This window comes from Saccopteryx bilineata, chromosome 1 (genome assembly GCF_036850765.1).
Source record: "Saccopteryx bilineata isolate mSacBil1 chromosome 1, mSacBil1_pri_phased_curated, whole genome shotgun sequence".
In the NCBI taxonomy this organism is placed as follows: domain Eukaryota; kingdom Metazoa; phylum Chordata; class Mammalia; order Chiroptera; family Emballonuridae; genus Saccopteryx; species Saccopteryx bilineata.
In genome coordinates this window covers 235,502,160-235,513,167 of record NC_089490.1, presented here as the reverse complement: position 1 = coordinate 235,513,167, position 11,008 = coordinate 235,502,160, and the positions used below count along the sequence as shown (strand labels likewise).

The window sequence follows — 11,008 nt, the reverse complement described above, 5'->3', positions numbered from 1 at the left end:
GGGGACAGGGATAGTGCCTTCAAGGGACCATTTGGAAGCTAGCTAGTATGGCCAGGACAGACAGGAAGGGTGAAGACAGTAAAAAATATCCACAGAGGGAGTCCCATAAAGTGTATCTCCTTTTAATGGAGAAACAATAATGTGACAGATGGATATTAGGATTATCATCTCTCTCTTTCTACTTCTAAAGAACTTCTACAATTATTAAGGGGGAAAGCACAAACCCCTCAAAAAATGAATAGAATTTGGGGCAGTTGCTCATAGAAGTGGAAACATGAGTGGGGCATAGTGCTCATTTTGTGGGGCAGAAGCAGCCAGCTGTGGCCCCATTCTGCCCCAGTGAACTTTTTGTAATGAAAGCACCAAACTCTGAGTCTTAGCAGAATCATGATTATTCATTGGGAGACCCCATTCTTGTACCTTATGTAAAGTCATGTGACTTAGGCACCTTCACAAAGAAGGTAAGTGGAAGTAATATGTTCAAGTTATGGTTGAACTCCTTGAAATAGAGACTTCTTGGCTTTTTGTTTTGTTTTTCCTTCAACTATGGCTGGGAGAAGCCCTTATGAGTTGTTGAAGTCACAAGGCAACAAGAGCCAGGGTCCCTGGATGGCCTCATGGAGCAGAGCAGCCTTCCCAGGCTAGCCATCTAGAGTGGGAACATTTTGGCAGAAAGAATCACTGCCCCACTTGCTCGAACCCCTGCATCCCATTGTCACAGCACTGTCCCTTAGTTAATCATCAGGATTAGACTTGCAAGTGAACTAAAGACGTTGGCACGCATAATGCTTGTGTCACAAACTGCTTTTGGTGATGTAACAGGGCAGATAGATGAGATATCTACAAAGCATGCAAACAAACAAACAAACAAATCTAAATGTTGGTATTTCTTTTGATCTTCCTCCTGCTTTACTCCAAGCCAAATGAACAGACCAGAGTAGGAAGGGAGGGTCCACCATCTTACTAAAGAGGCTTTTTCTGACAGCAGCTACAGTTGAAATTGATGGACAGCCCACTAACGTGGAGTCTTGCAGGGTTATAAAAGCCAACTATTGAATACTTTAGTCCACTGAAAAGCAGTTGATCAGATTATGGAGCCCACACGTCAGTGAGCTGGGATGTAAAAGGGGAGGCAGCTCAGCTGCAGAGATTGGATTATGTATATTGCCTGTTCACTCAGCCCATTATTTCAAATGGCCTTAAGGTAGCTCCCTTTAAAATAAGTGTGGATGTCAGTACATAATAAGAGAGGCATTCAGGCTCAAGAACTAGTCAGTACATAATAAGAGAGGCATTCAGGCTCAAGAACTAGTCCAGACACTTGATTGTCCTATATAGCTTTTTTTTTTTTTTTTTTGACAGAGAGTCAGAAAGAGGGACAGCTAGGGACAGACAGACAGGAAGGGAGAGAGATGAAAAGCATCAATTCTTCGTCAAGGCTCCTTAGTTGTTCAGTGATTGCCTTCTCATATGTGACTTGACCCAGGGGCTACAGCAGAGCAAGTGACTCCTTACTCAAGCCAGTGACCTTGGGCTCAAGCCAGTGCCCATGGGGTCATGTCTATGATCCCACACTCAAACCAGTGACCCTGCACTCAAGCTGGTGAGCCCACGCTCAAGCCGGATGAGCCCACACTTAAGCTGGCGACCTCGGGTTTTCGAACCTGGGTCCTCCGCATTCCTGTCCGACACTCTATTCATTGTGCCACTCCCTGGCCAGGCTGTCCCACATAGCTTTTATGTGTAAGTGGATAGAAGCAAATAAGTCAGAAGCCTCCTGAGTTTTTGAGGACAGCTTCTTACCCCCCCCCCCCCAAATTGTGGCTTCAAAGACTGGGATTGTTCAAGTCCATAGGCAAACTAAGTCTCAAAACCTAACCCAAAAGGGTTTGGCTGTTCAATCCCCACCACAACAAGGAAGGCAGAATCTCCACTGTTTATTTTGAGTGTGGACACAGTGGACAATAGAGACCCTGGCATAGACCTGAGCCAGGCCCCTTTAAAGAAGTGACTCCATCCGACACCAAGAAAGGAGCCTTTCTAATCCCAATCCAGTAGATTATGTAAATGGGCAATAACGTCCCTATGTGCCCCCTATTCCCTTTTCACAATTGAGTTGTCCTTGTAATTACCCTTTTATTCAAGGGAGGGTGGTGGTGGTTAGGGGTGAATATCTTTGTGGATGTGATTACAGTGGAATCAATTAGGTCAAGAGGGACAGGACACGAGCGAGAGATTATAATGAGGTAAGGGATATGTGATACCAATCACACAAGGCTCCGCTCCCAGCTCACATCAATGCACGATCTGCTTGGCATATCTGTTCTGAAAAGCTGGGGAGAAATTAATCAATGCTGAAAGTGATGAAACCTCCAAGAATCTGCTATGAATGTTCAGGGATTTAGAACCAACACCAACCTTGCTGTGCCAGTTATGGCTTCTTTAAGCTGAATACAGGTGGTTTCTACTGTTGTAGCTGCTTGAATGCAGCAAGCAGTAAGCCTGTGCATCACTGTTGTGCAGATCCAATGTAGGGTTGGAGGACCAGGGCTCACGTCCCAGTTGTGTTACTGACGAATGCGTGAATACCCTGGAGCAAGTTAATCTAAATCAAATGCCTATATCAAACAGATAATAATGCTACTTCTCCTTCGATTTATCTGAAGGATTCATTGATCTAACATTGCTCCCAGACCTTCGCTGTAAAACACACTAGTAGCTGGCACTCCCCTTTGCAAAAGGATAAAAATTGTGTGGGCTTGGTCCCACCTGGCATTCATAATGGAGTTCTGCTGAAAAGCAGGCTTTAAAAAATCCTACCCAAGATAACCATGTTTTAATTTATGAACAAACTTTTTTTTTGAGAAATTAAGAATACACTAGGCCTTAATGAGTATTTTTTGAAGACATGAATGAATCAATGCTTCCTTTTTCTGGCATTCAATGCTTCCTTATTAAGACCTCTGTAGACCGCTCATTCATATGCATAGAGACAGGCTGTTGATAAAGTTTATGGTTTGTTACAAAAGGACACCAGCACTCTGACAGAATCCTTGTCCCTGCCCATAGGAGGGGGCAGGAAAGAGTCAAACACCACACAGACACACACACATACATGCGCATGCGCGCGCGCACATACACACACACAAAATTTTAGTATAGCCACTGCTTTCATATTGCATATAAACCTATCATGAACCAGTTGAAGAAGTCAGTGACCTAGCTTTGACTTTTCTGCTATGCTAACTTTTACAAATCTCCATTCCAGAGAATATACGTATGGAGGAAAAAATCATGATTTTAATTTTGCAGCAATAACACAATCTATTATTCTTTTTTCTTATTTTTTAGCCTATTATAATTTTTAACCATTTTTTTTTACTATTATTAAGTGAGAGCTGAGGAGACTGAAAGACAGATTCCCACATGTGCCCTGACTGGGATCCACCTGCCAAGCTCACCAGGATGCAATGCTCTGCCCATCTGGGGCCATTGCTCTGTTGCTTGGCAAACTGAGCTCTTCTTAGCACCTGAGACGAGGCCATGGAGCAATCCTCAGTGCCTGGGGACAACTTGCTTGAATGAGCCATGGCTCTGGGGTAAGGGAGAGCAAGAGAGAGAGAGAGAGAGAGAGAGAGAGAGAGAGAGAGAGAGAGAGAGAGGGAAGGGGGATGAATGGAGAAGCAGATGGGCACTTCTCCTGTGTGCCCTGACCAGGAATTGAACCTGAGACTTCCACATGCTGGGCCGATGCTCTACCACTGAACCAACCTGCCAGGGCCAATTTTTAACCATTTTCTAAAATAAAGCATTAGCATAATATTTGAAGATTGTGTTTTGTAGCAAATTTTTTATAGAACTCAGAAAATAATGTTGGTCCTTTACCTGTCAATTTCCCCAAGGCCTGGTTATTTTATATTCTTGAAAAACGTATAAGGGTGATATCCTTATGGCTGGCTGAAAAAAATAATAATAAATTTGAGTTTTATAGTGTCGTGAAGTTTGTCACACATTCCATCTTCTATTTCTAGAGGCAGAGGGTTTGGCTACATTCGCTGGGATGCATTTGGGCTCCGGTGGCTCATCCACCCTGCACCCAACCTCGTTCCCCAAGGACAAGGCTCTCAGGCGCCTCATCAGCCCCCCCCTTTGTTTTCTCCACTCCCCCAGGTCTCGTTCACTTTGTGAGTTCATTGCTAAAAAGCCATTTGTCTCACCTGTTTTAGAAAAAGCTTCTGGCACAGCTATCAGAACAGTTAATGTGTTTGTTACTTTCCATCCATGAAGTCACTCTGTGCCCATGAACAATGCTGAAATGGCTCGCCACTTCTCCCGTTGGAAACTGAATGCCAAGGTGAAGGGAGGCTCTACGGAGGCCAAGGTGTCCTGGCTCTTATTGTCACTCCTACCGCGTGTGTCCCCAGGAGGCTGGCAGGCTATTACTAGAGAATTCTCTTCATGTAGTTTCACAGAAACTGACCTTTCTCGTTAGTTGGGATACACTGAATTTGTAGACCAAAATCAATACCCAGCTTCACGGGTCTTAGTGATCGTAACTGGTTACACGGCTTCGGTTTTGTGCACTTACATCAAGACTTGAGTGTTTCCTTTGCCTTTTCAGAGGAATTATTATTTTATATTTCTCTTGAGAAAAATTGTTGTAAAATAAATTGCAACTCTTTCTCATTGCAGATGAATGAGTATTCTAGGATTGGAAAAATACCACTGTCCACTATTTAAAGATAAATTATTCAAGTCACCAGTAACTCTTAAAACAGAACTTTGGTCCCATCTTTTGAAAAAGTCAGGAGTGCTTTAAAATTCAAGACTGATCCAAAAAATCATATTAGAAAATAAATGTGTTGTGGTTACTATACGAGAAGCTAGAAACTCATGGGTCATTGGCGAGCCAATGGTAATAGTGATTAAGAGCAAAGAAAATAATGAACCACTAAATACAGTTTGAAGTTTAAATATCCTTCAATTATTTAAAAAGGTAAATTTATTTCTTATAGTGGAGATTCAAGGCACATAGATTCCAGATTGATTGTAAACATCTGAGATTTAAGAAAAAAATCTATGGTACAGCAAAGTACAATAATGTAAATTAATAATAATAGCATTTAAATATGCTATGTCAAAGAATTAGAGAATAGAATAAATTGAATAGGAATTAAGTAAAAAATCTAATGAAAATAGGATTATTATTTTAAGATTTCTTAGATAAAATATAAGGGGTTGAGATGAAGTGCTGAGATTCCTTAAATGAAAAAAATAATTTGCATCTCTGATCAAGGTGGCATAAGTTGTTTTAGGAAACAGAATCATCACTGAAGGAAGAATACAGTGAGAAACAGTTATTAGTCAGCTTGTCAATTCCAAAGCAAAATGAGGCATTTTGCAGGTTTCAGGAAGAGAAGCTATAGAAATGGGGGGGGGATCTAAGCACATAAATGAACAAATATGCGGGCCACCAAGCTTGCAGTGCCAAGTTTAGAGAAAGGACATTTTGAGGCAAAAGACTGAGAACTGTGGCATTCTCTTGGAAGGTAAATTACCCTTGACTACAAAGAAGAAGGCAGGGTATCATAAGACCTGTTAGGGACCTGGATATAGTTTCTCTGTGAATTCCTTCCCACCTGCTTCCAAATTGTGTACACATATGTACACATTAAAAAGAAAAATCCAGTACAGAAGGAATGGTTCAAAATAAAGGACTGAGAAATTGAGACATTCCTGCAGGATAGAATCTGTGCTTACTTATTATGCGTTGTACAATAGAAATATGGGTGATGTCTTGTATGTGCTTTAAAAAGACTATTTTTAACCACCTCACCACAATACCTTTAACAGTTTATCTTTAATTCCTGAACAAGGAATTCATTTATCTTTAGTGCCCAAAATAAATGACCCAGTTCTCATTCCACACACCATGACCTATCTATGCCATTACCGTCCTCAAACTTTCCGAAAGTAGCTGCTAGGGGGAACATAACACTTGAATATATTATAAAAAGATACATTTTCAGAGTCTTTATTTTTAGAAATACTAGGAGGAAAGACTCTTATCACAGAATTAAAAATATATATATATAGTTAAGACTTTTTCCTGGCCAATTGGAAAGGGGCAATATTTCAAGTTTGGCTAAGAAAAACAGATTGTCTTTGTATCTTGAGTAAAAGCAGGAGAACCAAAAGGAACGCGCTGGGTGGCTTGATTTTACTTCTTGGGAAAGGAGCCCAGGTGGGTATTTGAAAGCAATTCTGGTTATATATGGTACTTTCTCTCCATGGATGCTCTCATTACTTACCTTCTCCTGGGATTCCGTAAAAGAATTGATGCCCGTAGGTGTAAATTCGAATTCTGGCCATATTCGCAGGATGGTCTAAAATGAATGGCTTTGGAATTCATTAATATTATAAATATCCACCTCGTATGCCATATTTATGTAAAAAAAATGTTTGAAAAAAAACTTTCTTTAATCTGAATTATCCTATCCAGTTCTTATAACTTCCCTACCTGTTTAGACTCATATTTTTCCTTGGATACTGCTTGAACAAGGGTCTACTGAAAGGTCTTTGTGTTTTTCTTTACAAACTTACCCCAGTATATGTATAAATACAGTCAAAATAACCACAAAAGTTTTATGTTAAACCACGTGATAAACAAATGGTTATCCTTAAAAAAAATCAATAGTAGATCCAGTTGATTTGTATTAGATTATTCACTCTTTTGGGCTCATTTAACTACAGATTTAGGAATTAGATTCTTCCTTTCAAAGTACCTGTGTTTAATGTCCTCATGGAACATATGGAGAAACCAGTTCTTGGCCAGTGCCGGACACTGGGTCTCCTGCCTATTCCAAACCTTCCTCTATCCGGCCACCCTCCATCTCTTGTTTATGTTTCAGGATCAAGGAAATAGAATCCTATGAGAATTGAATGATAACTCAGCTCCTTGCAGGCACGTATCTCAAACAAGAAAAGGGGCACACAGATAAACGTCTTTCTCCTCTTGTGGTTCCTTTCTTTTACATTTTAAATTTTTGTATTGAATTTATTGGGTTGACATTGATTAATAAAATTATATAGGTTGCAGATGTGCAATTCTGTAATACATCGTCTGTGTATTGTATGGTGTGTTCACTACCCCAAGTCACGTCTCCTTCCATCACCATTTATCCCTCCTTTATTCTCTTCTGTCTCTTCCCACCCCCTTTCCCTCTTGTAATCCCCACACTGTTGTCTACTTCTGAGGTTTTTTTTGTTTAGTTTTTTTTCTTTTTCTTTTCTGAAGCTGGACACAGGGAGAGACAGTCAGACAGACTCCCTCATGCGCCCGACCGGGATCCACCCGGCACACCCACCAGGGGGCGATGCTCTGCCCCTCCGGGGCATCGCTCTGCTGTGACCAGAGCCACTCTAGCACCTGGGGCAGAGGCCAAGGAGCCATCCCCAGCACCCGGGCCATCTTTGCTCCAATGGAGCCTTGGCTGCGGGAGGGGAAGAGAGAGACAGAGAGGAAGGAGGGGTTGGGGGTGGAGAAGCAAATGGGCGCTTCTCCTGTGTGCCCTGGCCGGGAATCGAACCCGGGCCCCCCGCACGCCAGGCCTACGCTCTACCGCTGAGTCAACTGGCCAGGGCTACTTCTGAGTTTTTTTTCTTTGATTAATCTCTTCACTTTTTTTACCCAGCCCTGCAAACCCCCTCCCCTCTGAGAGCTGTCAGTCTGTTCTCTGTATCTATTAATCTGTTTCTATTTTGATTATTAGTTTAATTTATTTTGTTCATTAGATTCCATATATAAGTGAAACCATGTGGTACTTGTCTTTCTCTGACTGGCTTGTTTCACTTACTGTAATAATCTTCAGGTCCATCCATGGTGTCACAAAAGTTTGTTTGTTTAATGAAAAGCATTTAGTCCTCCCTGAAGCACACACTTTTTCCTGACCTCACATCCCGCTGGCCAGACCGGGCTTAACTGGATGTTTATGGTTGCAAGGAAGGCTTGGAAGCTTACCAGTGTGACACATGGGATGAAAATGTCACGACCGGATTATAAAATCATGACTCAGGCCTGGGGCTGAGCAAAGTCAGAGTTCTGACAGCAAAGGAGGAAGAAGAAATGACTCATAGAAACAACAAAAAATTTTTATACACACTTTTTTTTTTTCTTAAAATTCCATCACTAAGTACTAAGTCTATCCATATAAGCCTTGTTCACCTAGGCCCTGGTCAGCAAACTGCAGATCGTGAGCCATATGCAGCTCTTTAGCCCCTTGAGTGTGGCTTTTCTACAAAATACCACGTGTGGGCGCTACCTCGATAAGGAATGTACCTACCTATATAGTTTAAGTTTAAAAAATTTGCTCTCAAAAGAAATTTCAATCAATGTACCGTTGATATTTGGCTCTGTTGACTAATGAGTTTGCTGAATAATTTCTTGAAGTATCTGGGACCCTTCCCTGTAATTGCATGTTCAAATTACTTTCAAAAATGTTTTAAATATTACCTGAATAATGTTTAAAGTGCTGCTGATATTATGTTGATAAATATCATTCACATAAGTGATGGAGTCCATGCCTAATGGAGAACCTGTTAAATGAAAAACCATTTCCACTTGTGAGGATAGACCCACGATTTCTGGGACTAGTATTTCCAAGCCCTTACCTTTTGCAAAATGACACATATTTTGCATAGCAAACATGATGAACAAATCCTTTTGTTATGTCCAATTAAATTGCAAATACATCCATGGCTGTTGTTGATAAGGCTGTTTCATTCCATGCTAATTAAATGTATCTGTCTCCTGTAAGACACACAAACCTATACTTTCCTGTCTAGGAAAAAATTAAGTATCATGTCAGAAATGCAATATTTATTAAACAGAATAAAAACCCAGAAGATGGTTGTATGCTTTAAAAAAAATTACTCCTGCTATATGTGCTTCAGGTGCTCCTGATGCATATTAAGAGATAATTATTAGTGTCGTAAACTTACATGATGTATTTCTAAGGAAGCATTTAATTATATCAGCTTAAGGACAATTTTAGGTTCCACATCACCTGTGGATGATAGAGGCAATAAGTAAATTGCCTCCACAGACGAGGTGACATTTTAACCAATGAGGGATTGGATGCTGAACAATATGGCGTTTCTGCCTTCTGTTAAGATCAAAGTGACAACTGTGTCCTTCCATCAGGATTTACAGGCTATAGGCAGGTGAGGATCCTTAACATCTATGCATTATTTACACATACAGAAAAGTGCCCATAAATACATAACGAGATGACTCTGCTTGTTAGTAAATGTTGCCACACCAGAATTTGCTTTGAGTTTTCTTAAAGTCATTTTACATTTGATTATTTCCAATTAATTTATCATCATACAAAACACATTAGCTAGCATGCCGAGTAACAAAGCACCTATCACAGCTTTACAGAATATTTATTCTTTACCATATCTCTTATATAACAGTTAGATAGATTTAACAGAAACATAGTAAATAGAATCAGAGAATCTGTATATGCACTCATATGGAACTATTTCTGAACTCTGTAAGCTCAGGGAGTTTAACCTCTCATACACTCCCCTAAAAAATACAAAACAAAAACCTGTGGTTAATGCACATAACATGAATTTTACTATCATAAACATTTTTAAATGTACAGGTTGGTGGCATTAGGTTCATTCACATTGTTGAATGGTCACTCTCATGCATCTCCAGACCAGTTATTTCTCGCAGAATTGAATGTTTATACCTGTTGAAAATAAGCTCCCAATCTCTCCCTCCCTTCCCGGCCCCTGGCAACCCCCATTCACCCTACTCTGTTTCTAGGAGGTTGACCCATCTGGAACCCTCCTGTAAGTGAATGACTCAGCATTTCTCCTTATGTAGTTGGATTGTTTCCTTTAGTAGAAAGTCCTCCAGTTTCACACATTAGAATGGAAATTCTAAAAAGAAATTAAGTGCATTTTAGGACAGGAAAACATGTACTGTATCTCGCATAGCTAATTTTGTGGCCTGAGAGTTGTCTGACCCTAAGCTCCTGGTGTGAATAGTAGCTCACATTTGTATACAGAAAACAAGTAAGGCTGTCCGCATGCATATGATGAATGTCTCTAAGTTCATGTGTTACTTGTTATCTTAATGGATCAGCTTACCATGATTTTAAAATGAGTGATAAGGAGGGTTTCTCAATTGGCTTGAATATAAATCTTTGAGAGAGGTATTGAGCTAGAAAGAGATAATTTTGTGTGGAGTCACTTGTGTGTGCTAGCCACCTTCCTATATTAGAACTTCAAAATCAAATGAATGATTTATGGTCTTTAGAAAAATGCCATTTTTAGATTTCAGATATCACTTATGCTTTTCTGTCCATTCAATTTATTTTCCTCTTTTTGTACTAAATACATTATTCATCTACCTCAACCTCCTGTAAATATCATGGCTTTTTATCACCATTCATAACACCATGGAAATATAAAAAATGTTTTAAGGACACTACTGAATTCACTTAAAATTTTGATTGAAGGGAAGGTCTCACAATAGGTCTCTTGAAGTTTTTGTCAGCTTAGACGCTTGAGTAGGAAAAGACATTGTTTGATTCATCTAGGTTTGTATGTATTTTACCAAAAAAGCTAGAAAAAATATTTTTCCACTCTGTCACTTTAAAATGTACTCACATTTTCTATGCGAAAGTGACTACTTTTACCAAAGTCTGTATGAATAAAGTCTTGGGGGATGTACGGTCTTCCTCGACATCACCAAGCTCATTTCCACCATAGGGTCTGTTCTAGTTGCTCTGTTAGTGCCCAACATTTTCTCCAGTGTTTGCATGAGGTGCTTTGTCCCGCCAATCATCTTCGGATTCAAATTATTTTCACAGAGGGTTGCTCTGGCAATCAGGTATCAAGCAGAAGTCTTCTTTTGGGTGGCCTATAAACTTGGTGTGGATATAAGCTTTGTGTGGACATAACTTTTGATATATCAAGTAAATATCTGAAA

The 11,008-nt window shown here is 40.1% G+C and overlaps 1 protein-coding gene across 2 annotated transcripts in view; it reads left to right on the top strand.

Moving 5' to 3' along the window:
* The first annotated feature begins 6,029 nt into the window (after window positions 1-6,029).
* BRINP3 (BMP/retinoic acid inducible neural specific 3) overlaps window positions 6,030-11,008 on the top strand; it is a 327,366-nt gene continuing 322,387 nt past the window's right edge. For both annotated transcript variants that reach the window (XM_066253514.1, XM_066253513.1), the window contains exon 1: window positions 6,030-6,244. The gene's annotated coding sequence lies outside the window, so the exon portion shown is untranslated. The remainder of the gene's footprint in view (window positions 6,245-11,008) is intronic.